The sequence below is a fragment of the Natator depressus genome, chromosome 21, assembly GCF_965152275.1.
Source record: "Natator depressus isolate rNatDep1 chromosome 21, rNatDep2.hap1, whole genome shotgun sequence".
In the NCBI taxonomy this organism is placed as follows: domain Eukaryota; kingdom Metazoa; phylum Chordata; order Testudines; family Cheloniidae; genus Natator; species Natator depressus.
Genome location: NC_134254.1, coordinates 13,795,237 through 13,807,512, shown reverse-complemented (window position 1 = coordinate 13,807,512; position 12,276 = coordinate 13,795,237). Strand labels below are relative to the sequence as shown.

General features: G+C 53.4%; 1 protein-coding gene across 3 annotated transcripts in view; it reads right to left on the bottom strand.

Annotated features, from left to right (window-relative positions):
* The window catches only part of PPFIA4 (PTPRF interacting protein alpha 4), a 166,783-nt gene extending 154,612 nt beyond the window's left edge, over window positions 1-12,171 (bottom strand). For 2 of the 3 annotated variants that reach the window (XM_074936404.1, XM_074936406.1), the window contains exon 1: window positions 12,081-12,170. The gene's annotated coding sequence lies outside the window, so the exon portion shown is untranslated. Of the gene's footprint in view, window positions 1-12,080 lie in introns of all 3 variants that reach the window. The other variant, XM_074936405.1, reaches the window with a different exon arrangement.
* Between the last annotated feature and the right edge of the window lie 105 nt (window positions 12,172-12,276).

Below are 12,276 nucleotides of genomic sequence, written 5' to 3'. Positions count from 1 at the left end.
TGGGCAAACTACGGCCTCTCGGGGCTTTGGATCCGGCCCGTGGGATTGCCACCCCCATGGCGCCGCACTGCTCCGGGAAGCGACCACACCATGTCCCAGCAGCCCCTGGGAGTGGGGGGCAGAGAGCTCCGCACACTGCTCCTGCCTGTGGGTACCTCCCCCAGAGCTGCCATTGGCCAGGAACAGGGTACCACAGCCAATGGGAGCTTCGGGGGAGGTACCCACAGGAGAGGGAAACACACAGAGCTCTGTGCCACCCCCTTCCCCCCCAAGGGGCCATGCAGGGACGTGGTGCCGGCTGCTCCCCGGAGTGGTGCGGCGCTGGGGCCGGGGCAGGCAGGGAGCCTGCCCTGGCCCCGGTGCACGCAGCTACCACCCCGGAGCCACTCTAGATAAGCAGCGCCGGGCCGGAGCCTGAACCCACCCTGCACCCCAACTCCCTGCCTTGAGCCCCCTGCCTGCACCCCACACCCCTCCTGCACCCCAACTCCCTGCCTTGAGCCCCCTGCCTGCACCCCACACCCCTCCTGCACCCCAACTCTCTGCCCTGAGCCCCCTGCTGCATCCTGCACCCCAACTCCCTGCCTTGAGCCCCCTGCCTGCACCCTGCACCCCTCCTGCACCTCAACTCCCTGCCCTGAGCCCCCTGCTGCATCCTGCACCCCAACTCCCTGCCTTGAGTCCCCTGCCGGCACCCCAACTCCCTGCCTTGAGCCCCCTGCTGCATCCTGCACCCCAACTCCCTGCCATGAGCCCCCTGCCTGCACCCTGCACACCTCCTGCACCTCAACTCCCTGCCCTGAGCCCCCATCTGCACCCTGTGCCCCTCCTGCACCCCAACTCCCTGCCCTGAGCACCCTCCTGCACCCCAACTCCCTGCCCTGAGCACCCTGCCACATCCCGCACCCCTCCTGCACCCCAACTCCCTGCCCTGAGCCCCCTCCTGTACCCCAACTCCCTGCCCTGAGCACCCTGCCGCATCCCGCACCCCAACCCCCTGCCCTGAGCCCCCTCCTACACCCCGCATCGCTCCTCTGCCCCAAACCCTTGCCCTGAGCCCCTTCCTACACACCACACCCCCTCCCACACACCGCACTCCGCCCCCACGCCCCAATCCCCTGCCCCAGGCCTGCAAGCAATTTCCCCACCCAGATGTGGCCCTCGGGCCAAAAAGTTTGCCCACCCCTGACGTGGCCCTTCACATGGTAGCAGATGTACCGTGCTAAGCTTCACGGCAACAGTAAAACACAAAATGGTGGCTGTGCAAGAGCCAAGTCATTTGATAATTAAAGTGCCGGTATTTTCAGGTTCGAGAGAGCGTGCGTGTGTGTGGAACAGGCTTCAGAGTGCATGCCTGGGCCACTCACTGCAGGGCTCTTAGAATTCAATTTATTGGCCATGTGCTGAAGAGATGCCAGCACCCGCAGAAAACATGAAGTAACTGCGAACGCTAATACTTTTGATTGTTTTTTTAAGATTTAAAATTACTTTCGAGAGAAAGTGCAAAAAAAAAAAATAAATAAAGAGAGAGAGAGAGAGCCAAGTCATTTCTAAGCTACAAAGCACAAAAGACACACTTTGCTCTAAATCAGGTCATTTTTAAAACCCGGTGACTAAAATTAAACAAAACCCAGTTGATCAAGTTATTTTCCCCAGCACAGCCTGAGAGGAATCACAATAACGGAGATATTTACGAAATACTTTCTCTGTCCAAAGCTTTAAAGGTAGGAGGGGAAAGGCGACCATCTCCCTCGAACGCGTTAATCGACTGTCTCAGACCATGTCTATGGGGAGCAGGCAGGTTAAATAAGCAAAGCAAGAGTTCGTTATAAGAGCAGTACTACGAAGAAGTAACAGGGTACTGGGGATAATCTCTGGGGCTGAGGCAAGGCCGGTTACTTTCCACTTGGTTTATCAGTGCCTATCAACAGCAGGGCACCCGATGAAGTGAGCTGTAGCTCACGAAAGCTTATGCTCAAATAAATTCATTAGTCTCGAAGGTGCCACAAGTCCTCCTGTTCTTTCAACAGCAGGGCTGTGACTCAACTTTCAGTTTGTCAGGAACACTAAAGATAGAAATATCGTTAGCACCTCTGTTATCATTAGCGGATAGTTGTCGGAAAGATTCCGGTGCCAGGGGATGGCAGGGCAGGAAATAGGAGAGGTGATGCCTTTTACTAAGCTAAAAAATCCCAAGGGAATCTTTTGCATTGGTAGGTAAAAAAAACTGGCATTTCTGGGCAACCAGAAGGATGTAAGAATCTGATTCTCAGCACCATGAAGAGCAAGAATGCATTGCTCTCTAAGGTCCCCCTGACTGCAGGATCTGAGCACTTCACAGTCTTTAGCATATGTGCCCTCACGCACCCCTATGAGCAGGGCAGTGCTGTTTTACAGATGCACGGAGGCTAAGTGACGGGCCCACAAGTCCCACAAGGAGTCTGTGGCAGAGAAGGGAATTGCACCAGAGTCTCCCGAGCCGCAGGCTAGCATCTTAACCACTGGGTCATCCTGCCCCTGCACAGTAGCAGCAGAGATGTAACAGGTTACTTGGCTGCGGCAAAACCACCATTATTATAAACAAGAGGAGAGAAGGTATTTTACAGCTACAGAAGAACAGGGAGACGCCGCACCCTGGAAGACTGAATCCAGTTGGGGCACCTTGCCTTGCAGGAGGACACCTTCTGGAGGAAGTCCAGAGAAGAGCTTAGAGGTGGGAAGGGTCTGGTAATTTTTATGACTGACTAAAGAGCCAAAGTCTCTACATTTTGGAGAAGACAAGGCCCCAGGTTGATCAGGGCAGCTGGTTCATCTTGAAAGTCATGAACACAGCAGCCTACCTCCAAGGAGAAGATCTCAGAACTAAGCCACACCAGGGACTCCCTCACTCTTCAGCGAGTTCGTCGAGCTCAGGTGACATTTGCAGACTGACCGCCAACTGGGAGGCGAGAATGGAAGAGCCCTTTCAAAGCATGGAGTTCCCTGCCCCTGCCCCCACCCCTCCAAAGCCATACAGGCCAACTACACCTCCTCTCCAACGCTGATGACTCCTGGGGGGGGCAAGACAAGTACCACACGTGCATGGTGGACGATGGGCCCAGCTCCCTGGAAAGGTCCAGGGTCGCTAGGATCAGCAGGGAAGTGGGAGCTTTGTTCTCTGCACATCTTCATTCTGAACACAAAACCACCACATTAAAAGCCAGACAATACCAGCAAGCGCCTGGAACCACCCTTTGCAGCCCAGTCAAGGAGAGAGTATTGACGACAACTGTTTCTAAGCAGAAGGAACCTCCAGGACGTCTCCACAACCATTGTTTAATGCTGCAAGATCCTCTGAGACGGGAGAACGCAGCTAAGCAACAGCGAAAATTCTGTTTAACACCATAGATTCATTCAGGGGCTCAGGCATCACATCCTGTAGCCCTCCCCCTCTTCAAGTCTTCCTTCCCAACTTCAGCTGGTCACCCATCCCCTGTGCTATCCCCAGAGCCATACTGCAGATCAGAGCAGCACTTTGCCAACTGTAACTGTTCACAGAGCACCAGTACGTGGGGAAATCCAGCCTACTGCCAGCTTTATACCCGTGTTTCCAGCCACACATCTTGAGGCCCAAAATGAGCTCAGCAGGAGAGGATCATGTGTGCTGCAAAGCATCCTTCAGCCCTGCGTCCCCTCCCCTCCCGTCTGTCTGCAAAGCCTGGCTAGACGTGAGAGTCCTTCACCTTGCAAAGCTAAGTGTGCCAACTGCATCTCAACAAGAGGGCGAGGGAAGTGACAAGCACAGATGGAGAGGCAGGCATTCAATCCCCTTTTGACTACAAGGTGTGCAATGGCAGTAGGCCATCTACTATTCTCCACTGGGTAGACAGTTGCCTTTGCAAGGCCTGGTCTACACAAGAAAATTAGGTCAGTGTAACTACATTGCTCAGGGCATAGTTAAGCCAACCTACGTCCCCATGTAGACAGTGCTAGGTTGACAGAAGAATTCTTCTATTGACCTAGCTACCGCCTCTTGGGGAGGTGGAGTACCTACAGCTATGCCACTGCAGAGTTTAAAGTGTAGACAAGCCTATGCCACGCCCCAGCTAACAAAATACCAAGATAAGCAAGTAAGCAGATACCAGAAGGCAGCAGCCATTTGACTGCATCATGTTAGGCCGCTCTGGGGCAGAGCCCTAACTGACACAGCAACGCCACCCTCAGGTGGGGGCAGGAAATGTTACTGACATGCACTCTGCACCCAGCCAAGAGAACGGCAAAGAACTGCACTGCAGTCAAGTCAGTCCACAGGAAGGTGACCAAGCTGGCCCCATCCAGGCAGCCTCACACACGGCACAGCTCCAGCAGATCTCGGAGGAGGAGCACCAAAGGAAGGTGCTGAATTCAGCCTCTAGGCACCAGCGATCACCATTGCTGTTCATTCCACAACAGGTAGACTGCCAGCAACCGCTCCGCACCAGTGCTCCCCTGACGGAACCATGCCCATGGTAGCAACTGTGAGAAGTTTCAGGGGAAAGAAATTCTAGCAGCAACACAGCCGGAGAGAAAAGCAAGATCTGTCCGTGTGGCTCTCACACTTAACACTTCCCTTTCCCCGAGGGGTAGGAAAACTGAAAGGGAGTGAAGGCAGCTGATCGGAGATGGTACCAAAAACGACTTCACAGCATTGCATGCGGCGGGGCGGGGGGATCAAAATCCAACAAGGCGACAAGATATTCAGCATCACCTCAGCTACACCATCTCCTGCAAGGTAGCCGACCAAAACCAGCAGCAGAGTGCGGAGGGGCTGGGAAGAGAAGGTTGTGCAGGGCCTGAGAGGAGTGCAAAGAAATCTTTGGAAGATACACAAAGGCAGGTGCTCAAGGAAAGCAGGAAGCGGCCCCAACTGCAGCAGCAAGGAGAAGAGAGGGAGAGCCAAGAGCCTCCAGCCGCATCCATCACCAGTGCTAGGGCAATTAGGACAGGGTGGGAAGAGGTGCACTGAGGCAGTTCTTGGAATGGTCCTGCCCCAAAGAAGGAGCATCGGGGCTGGAAGGGGGAAAGTGATGCCCTGTGCTTCCCACCCCGCCTTGCTGATGGATGTTGCCGTTCCCAGGCCGTCTGCTCCTCAAACGTAATGCTCTTTAGTGGGCTCTTCCCTGACTGAGGACATGGGGAGGGCTAGCTACTCTCCCCACCTGAATGTCTAGCACACCCAAGCATGGACCCTTTTCTGAGGCAAGCCACTTGCCTAATAGAATCATAGAAGATTAGGGTTGGAAGAGACCTCAGGAGGTCATCTAGTCCAACCCCCTGCTCAAAGCAGGACCAACCACAACTAAATCATCCCAGCCAGGGCTTTGTCAAGCCAGGCTTTAAAAACCTCTAAGGATGGAGATTCCACCACCTCTTTAGGGAACCCATTCCAGTGCTTCACCACCCTCCTTGTGAAATAGTGTTTCCTAATACCCAACCTAGACCTCCCGCACTGCAACTTGAGACCACTGCTCCTTGTTCTGTCAACTGCCACCACTGAGAACAGCCCAGCTCCATCCTCTTTGGACCCCCCTTCAGGTAGTTGAAGGCTGCTATCAAATCCCCTCTCACTCTTTTCTTCTGCAGACTGAAGAAGCCCAGTTCCTTCAGCCTCTCCTCGTAAGTCATGTGCCCCAGCCCCCTAATCATTTTTGTTGCCCTCCACTGGACTCTCTCCAGTTTGTCCACATCCTTCTGTAGTGGGGGGGACCAAAACTGGACACAGTACTCACCAGTGCTGAATAGAGGGGAAGAATCACTTCCCTTGATCTGCTGGCAATGCTCCTACTAATACAGCCCAATATGCTGTTGGCCTTCTTGGGCACACTGCTGACTCATATCCAGCTTCTCATCCACTGTAATCCCCAGGTCCTTTCTCATGGCACCTCAATGCCCCACAACGAGGCTGCCTGAACCCATCTCACTATTCTGCAGGAAGCTGGTCCTGCAGCGTGTGACGCCTTCTCCACCCTCCAGAGAATCCCTAACCCAGGCAGAGGTGGTGTGGAGTTGGACCAGCATCATGCTAACCCCCCCCCCCCCACACACAAGTTTCACCTCACTTAAAAACTACTTGCTTACAAAATCAGACATACAAATACAAAAGCGTAACAGCCACTGTTACTGAAAAATTGCTTCCTTTCTCATTTTTACCATACAAGTATAAAATAAATCAACTGGAATATAAATAGTGTGCTTACATTTCAGTGTATCGTACATAGAGCAGTATAAACAAGTCGTTATCTGTGTGAAACTTTAGTTTGTAACATTATAACATTTAAAAACCAGTCGGAGAACACTTCAGTCTCTTTGGTCACTCGATTACAGACCTAAAAGTGGCAATTCCTCAACAAAAAAACTTCAAAAACAGACTCCAAGGAGAGACTGCTGAACTGGAATTAATTTGTAAACTGGATACAATTAACTTAGGCTTGAATAGAGACTGGGAGTGGATGGGTCATTACACAAAGTAAAACTATTTTCCCTTGTTTATCCCCACCTCCCCCCAACTGTTCCTCGGACGTTCTTGTCAACTGCTGGAAATGGCCCACCTTGATTATGACTACAAAAGGTCCTCCCCCCCCCCACCCCCGGTAATAGCTCACCTTAAGTGATCACTCTGGTTACAGTGTGTGTAGTCACACCCATTGTTTCATGTTCTCTGTGTATATAAATCTCCCCACTGTATTTTCCACTGAATGCATCCGATGAAGTGAGCTGTAGCTCACGAAAGCTTATGCTCAAATAAATTGGTTAGTCTCTAAGGTGCCACAAGTCCTCCTGTTCTTTTTTTAGTTTGTACTGATTTCACTAGTGCTGTTTATGTCACCTGTTGTAAAACTAGGCAAATCTCTAGATGAGTTGATGCATACCCCTGGCTGAGAACCACTGGCCTGAACAGCTCAGGAAAAGCAAGTCGCTCCCTCTTAGATCTAAATCAGCAGGCGGCTTGAACCAGCCGCAGCCAAGAAAGCTTGGGTGCCTTTTCTGACTCTTCACAGGGGAGAGAAGCAGCAGGAGGTACTAAACAGAGAGATCTTACGGATGCCAAGCACCGGGCTATAGAAAAGATTGATGCATTCCTTGGATTGTCAGCTCTTTGGAGCAGGGGCGGTCTTTGATCTGTGCTGTACAGCACTAGCACAAGGGGGGCCTGGTCCATGCCTGGGGCTTCTAGGCATTAGGACAACCATAAGAAGAATGGGGAGTCAGACTAGGGCATGGTTTGGAAATTCAGGTATCTCCGGGGGAGCTCTAGCGATGCTCATTCCCCAGCAATATTACAAGCACTTTCCCTGATTTACGAAGGAAGAGCCCTGACAAGGGGATGCTGTTCCATGATGCAGAAAACTAACCAACAGGTAGAAATCTGTGTCCGTGCCCACACAGCAGATGGGATCTGACTAGCAACTTCCGGACAGGAAAAGCCACTGACTGCCAAGATTCGCCGATGGGGCACAGCGGGCTCAAAGCAGGAGCTAGGGCTCAATGTATCTGATGCCCAAGCCCATCCCCCCTGGCCATGAAGAGGACTCCTCTTTAAGTGAGCGTATCTCTCGGATGTGTTACGAGGTACAGAAATCACATGGGTATAACAGGGACGTCAAGGCCCCAGCAGATAAGATTTGCCCCGTCCCCGTGTATTAGCCATGTCTTGAGTTATGCTTCGGGGGGGGGGGGGGGGAGAAGTCTGGGTTTTGCTCACTGCAAGCCAGGAATGAAAGCAGAGCCCTCTCTCCGCACAGCACCAGGCTGGCAGGCGGCAGTTCTGAACAGAGGTCGGCTTCTCTTACAGAGCTGCGCAACGTGAGCCCCGCCAAGGCGATTGACCCTTTCCATCATGGGAAACTGGAGCACACAATCCCAGCAGCAGCCTCGCCTCCTCCCCAGCCATGCAGCAGAGGGCTTGCTATTTCAGGACGTCAGACAGAGGCAGTTATCTGCTCAGGGCACAAGATCACCTCCCCCAGAGAGAGCTGGGTGCACAGTTTGGAATTTCCTGCCCTGAAATTGCACTCACCTGGGGGCAGCCAAGCGCTCCACCAATGCAGCAATCAACGTCACCCACCGGCGCTTGCTCAGGGGAGCCACTTCCCAACCAGCCACTGCAGGGGCACAGAGCATTACACAGCAGCACTTGGGGTAGCATCACGATCGCAGTCAGCCAGCGGCTTCGGCAGCACCCCGCGGATGAGAGCACACACAAGCCAGCCCCGCTCTCGCATCTTGTCACCCTGCCACAGCGCATGCCCATCAGCCAGCCCTGCTCTCGCATCTTGTCACCACACCCATCAGCACATGCCCATCAGCCAGCCCTCCTCTCCCATCTTGTCACCCTGACACAGCACATGCCCATCAGCTGGCCCTGCGTTGGGCCGATGACAGCGGCCTGTCCAATTACCACGCTCAACTCAAAGTGCCCCCTTGCTGGAGCTGGTCTGCGCGTGGCAGGGTTGGTAACAGCACCACCCGGCCTCTCATAATGATGTATCTGAGCACCTCACGATCTGCAATGTATTCCATGTCCCGCATCACCATAAATACAATGGATTAGATAGCGAGAGGGGTGTGTGACGGGGGAGGAGGATGGACAAATAGAACTGGTCCACACACAACACTGCACTGAAATAACAAGTGTGAATGAAAACCCATTTCGCTATTTCTGCGTATAGCCTCACAGGCACTAGTTAAACCAACATCAGAGAGTACACACAAGGGTTTGCACCTGTTTGGCTCGAAACTACATTTTAAACTAGTTTTTGTTCTACCAGTGCAACTTCCGTGTTCAGACAAGGCCTCCGTTCTCTGTAGCTACTTTTATTCCACGAATACCCACACAGCTTGCACCAAAATAACTACATCGGTTTTAACTCACGCCATTAGTCATCTCAGCGCAAGCCTGTGCGCGCAGCAGCCCCCAGACCATTTAAACCCTGATTCTGTTCACACATTTAGCTCAAATGCTTGAAGGAAAAGCTCTGCTGAGGATTCAACACGCCGCCCCTTCAATTAATGGCTCAGAGATTTCCCAGTCCATGTTTGCAAGTTATCTGAGGAGGTGGCAGGGGAATGAAGATCAGATATTCCCAAGTAGAAAACCCCTTCTTTTAGAAGACAAGATTTGAGGCTCTCACTGTGTGCTGAAGAATCTAACATTTCTTCTCTGGAGAAGATTAAACCAGAACTTTACCAGGGTAAATTGTGCCAGATGATGACAGTGGTGCCAGACATTTGTTCATAATTTTTTTTTTTTAAACACATCTCCTCCTGCCCCATCTCCAACAGCTGCAGTACCTGCATCAAAGTCCCCATGCACTAGACACCTGGGTTAGGTGGCCTTAAAACAGGATCACGGGCTCCAGGGCTCAATCTCTGTTCCTCTCCTCCCAAAATTCCCATCTCTGCGGCTGGACTCTGGCAAGGAAGCCAATCTCTTTTGCAATATGCTGTGGTGACATGAGCCACCAGGGACCTTATGACCCACGGACCCGCCCCCACTCTCCCCAGGACTTATCCTCTCTTCCTCAACTTCCCCCCCGCACAGCCATCGTGTACTCGGGCACATCCACGCTCCTCCAGAGTGCTGTACCAGCAAGGGGCCAGGAGGTTCACTGAAACCCAGGCTTCTGATAGACTGCAGAAGGACAAAGCCTGAGAACAGACACACCAAGCCAACCCTGTCCCCTCCTCCCCCAGGAGACAGAGGCAAATATCCCAGCAAGGGACCAAGGGCAGACACTTTCTCCAGACCCCTCCCGAGATTATCCTGTCTGATCTCTGTGGCAAAACGGGATCAGCAGCCTGGTTCTCAGGAACAAGCAAAGCAAGACAAGTTCAGTCAACAAAAGCAGCAGCATCCACAGGAAACACACAGCTTAGCCTGTATCACACTGAGACCTGGCGGGAAACCACCACCAGTACAGGACCAGAGCAGCTCAGTCCAGGGGCTGCTCAATGAGATGAGGAGATGATATGGCCTCCTCTCACACCACACGGAGGCACCCCACCAAGGAGGTAGAGCCATCTGAGCCCACACGCCTGCTAAGCGAGTAGCAATAGGACCATCCCAAGAAGTTCACTGGCTTCCTTAGCAGAACAATAAGAGCTGCTGTCCAGTCTGGCACTGGAGTCTCCAATAATACCCATGCAGATAACAAGATCTCACGTCCATCATGAAAACCTTAAAGTTCTCTCATGTGGTCTTTGGTGCCACCTTAGACTCCATGTCCAGCCTAGGCAGACTCATCAAAGGCATAGCAACCTTGCTGCTATCATCTCCACCCCCTCAACTTCCTCCCCTCTGGAAAGTGGGATTAGTGAAGGCCGTCCCAGTTAAGATGTCCTGGGCCCAGTAAGTTCCCAGGACACCATCCAACTGTGGAACCTGTGCCCCAATGAACTCTTAGCAAATTTCAGCCAACTACCATCCACACCTTGATAAACTAGCCCCAAACACTCTGAGAACAAACCAGGGCAGCCGCTGCCCCAGAATCCATTTCTTGGTGCAAACAATCTTGTCAGCTTCCTGCCTTGAACAGTCGCTTTAAAAGACCCATTATTGAGAAACTGGTGGCACATCAGTGACACCTGGTCTCTTCCAATCCTCTAGCCCCTACCCAATTTAGACTCAAAACCAGAATAAGGTACAGAGGCAGGTCAGATAGGAGACATCCTCGTAGACACAAAAGCTGAAAATCTCCCAGGATTGTTGGATCTGTTGCTAACATTAGACACTGTTGACCATGAAGCCCTGAGGGCTCACCTACAGGGATGAATGGAGTTACAGTAAGCTGGCTTCACTCATTCTTCTCAGATAAAGCCCAAAGAGTTGAGAGAGGCACCCACAGCAAGCCCACCTGGTTCCTAGCCCTACTGTCACTATGAGACACTAAGGGCTTTGATGACGGATCACCTCTGACTACTATGAAGAAAAAAGAAAAGGAGGACTTGTGGCACCTTAGAGACTAACCAGTTTATTTGAGCATGAGCTTTCGTGAGCTACAGCTCACTTCATCTATGCATCCGATGAAGTGAGCTATAGCTCACGAAAGCTTATGCTCAAATAAATTGGCTAGTCTCTAAGGTGCCACAAGACCTCCTTTTCTTTTTGCGAATACAGACTAACACGGCTGCCGCTCTGAAACATTTCCATCAAATGTGGACAATGCCCCAGCGGAGATGCCCCAGTGCCCGAGGGGACATGGGTTAAAAGCACCCAAATCAAGTCTAAGGGACAGTGTCACTTGAAAAGTCACACTGCCACCTGAAAGCAGTTCACCTCCATGGTTTCATGTTGTATTTAATGCCACCTGGGAGAGGGGTGGGGAATAATTTTTCCCCTTCTATTCTTGTGTTATCGCCTGCTTTTGCCAGCACTGCATGTCCAGTCAGTTTCACCCTCGTGCGGGTGCAGCTAGCCTGGCTCCCTGTTTGCCTGTGTGAGCGTTTCACACAGCAACGTGGGAGAGAGCCCACTTGAACTCGGTACAGGAAAAGAGGGTGGAAAAAGCCTCCAAAACTGGCAGGAAAATTCAGGGCCAGATGGATCCTCCACACCGCTGCTCACTCACTGCAGAGAGGGGCTGTATTCCCCTGGGCTCCCGGCAGCAGGAAGGCTAGTAGGAAGGGGGGCATGATGAGGACATGACAGGACATCCCAGTGCGGAAAGCACTGGAGCAGTGTGCCGCCCCAGAGAAAAGCCCCCCCTCCGCGGTAAGAGGGAGCCCCCCGGCTCTGAGACCCCCCAGGACAATGTGTCCTTCCACCCAACAGAAAGGGCCCCCCCCAGAGCAGTGTTCCCCCCGAAAGCACGGGGGGGGGCGGCTCAGAGATCCCTGGAGCACTGAGCCCCCCGAGAGAAAGGGTCCCCCAGGGCAGTCTGCCCCCTCCCCCGATAAGAGGGGGCCCGAGCTCAGAGACCCCCCCGGAGCAGTGTGCCCCCCGAAAGGGTCCCCCAGGGCAGTCTGCCCCCCGCCCCCGATAAGAGAGGGCCCCCGGCTCAGAGATCGCGGGGGTCGGGGCAGTGCCCCCCGAGAGAAGGGGTCCCCCGCTCGCGATCACTCACCGGCTCCCGGGGATGCGGCGGACGCAGGAGCCAGCTGAGCAGCTCCCCGCCTGCCTCCGCCTCGCCGCAGCGCCGGCCGGCCGAGCCCCGCCCCCTCGGCCTCTAGCCCCGCCCCCTGCCTGACTCCCCTCCGCCCCGCCCTGCTCCCCAAGCCCCGCCCCCTGCATTTCATCAGGCATAGCCCCGCCCCTGCCCC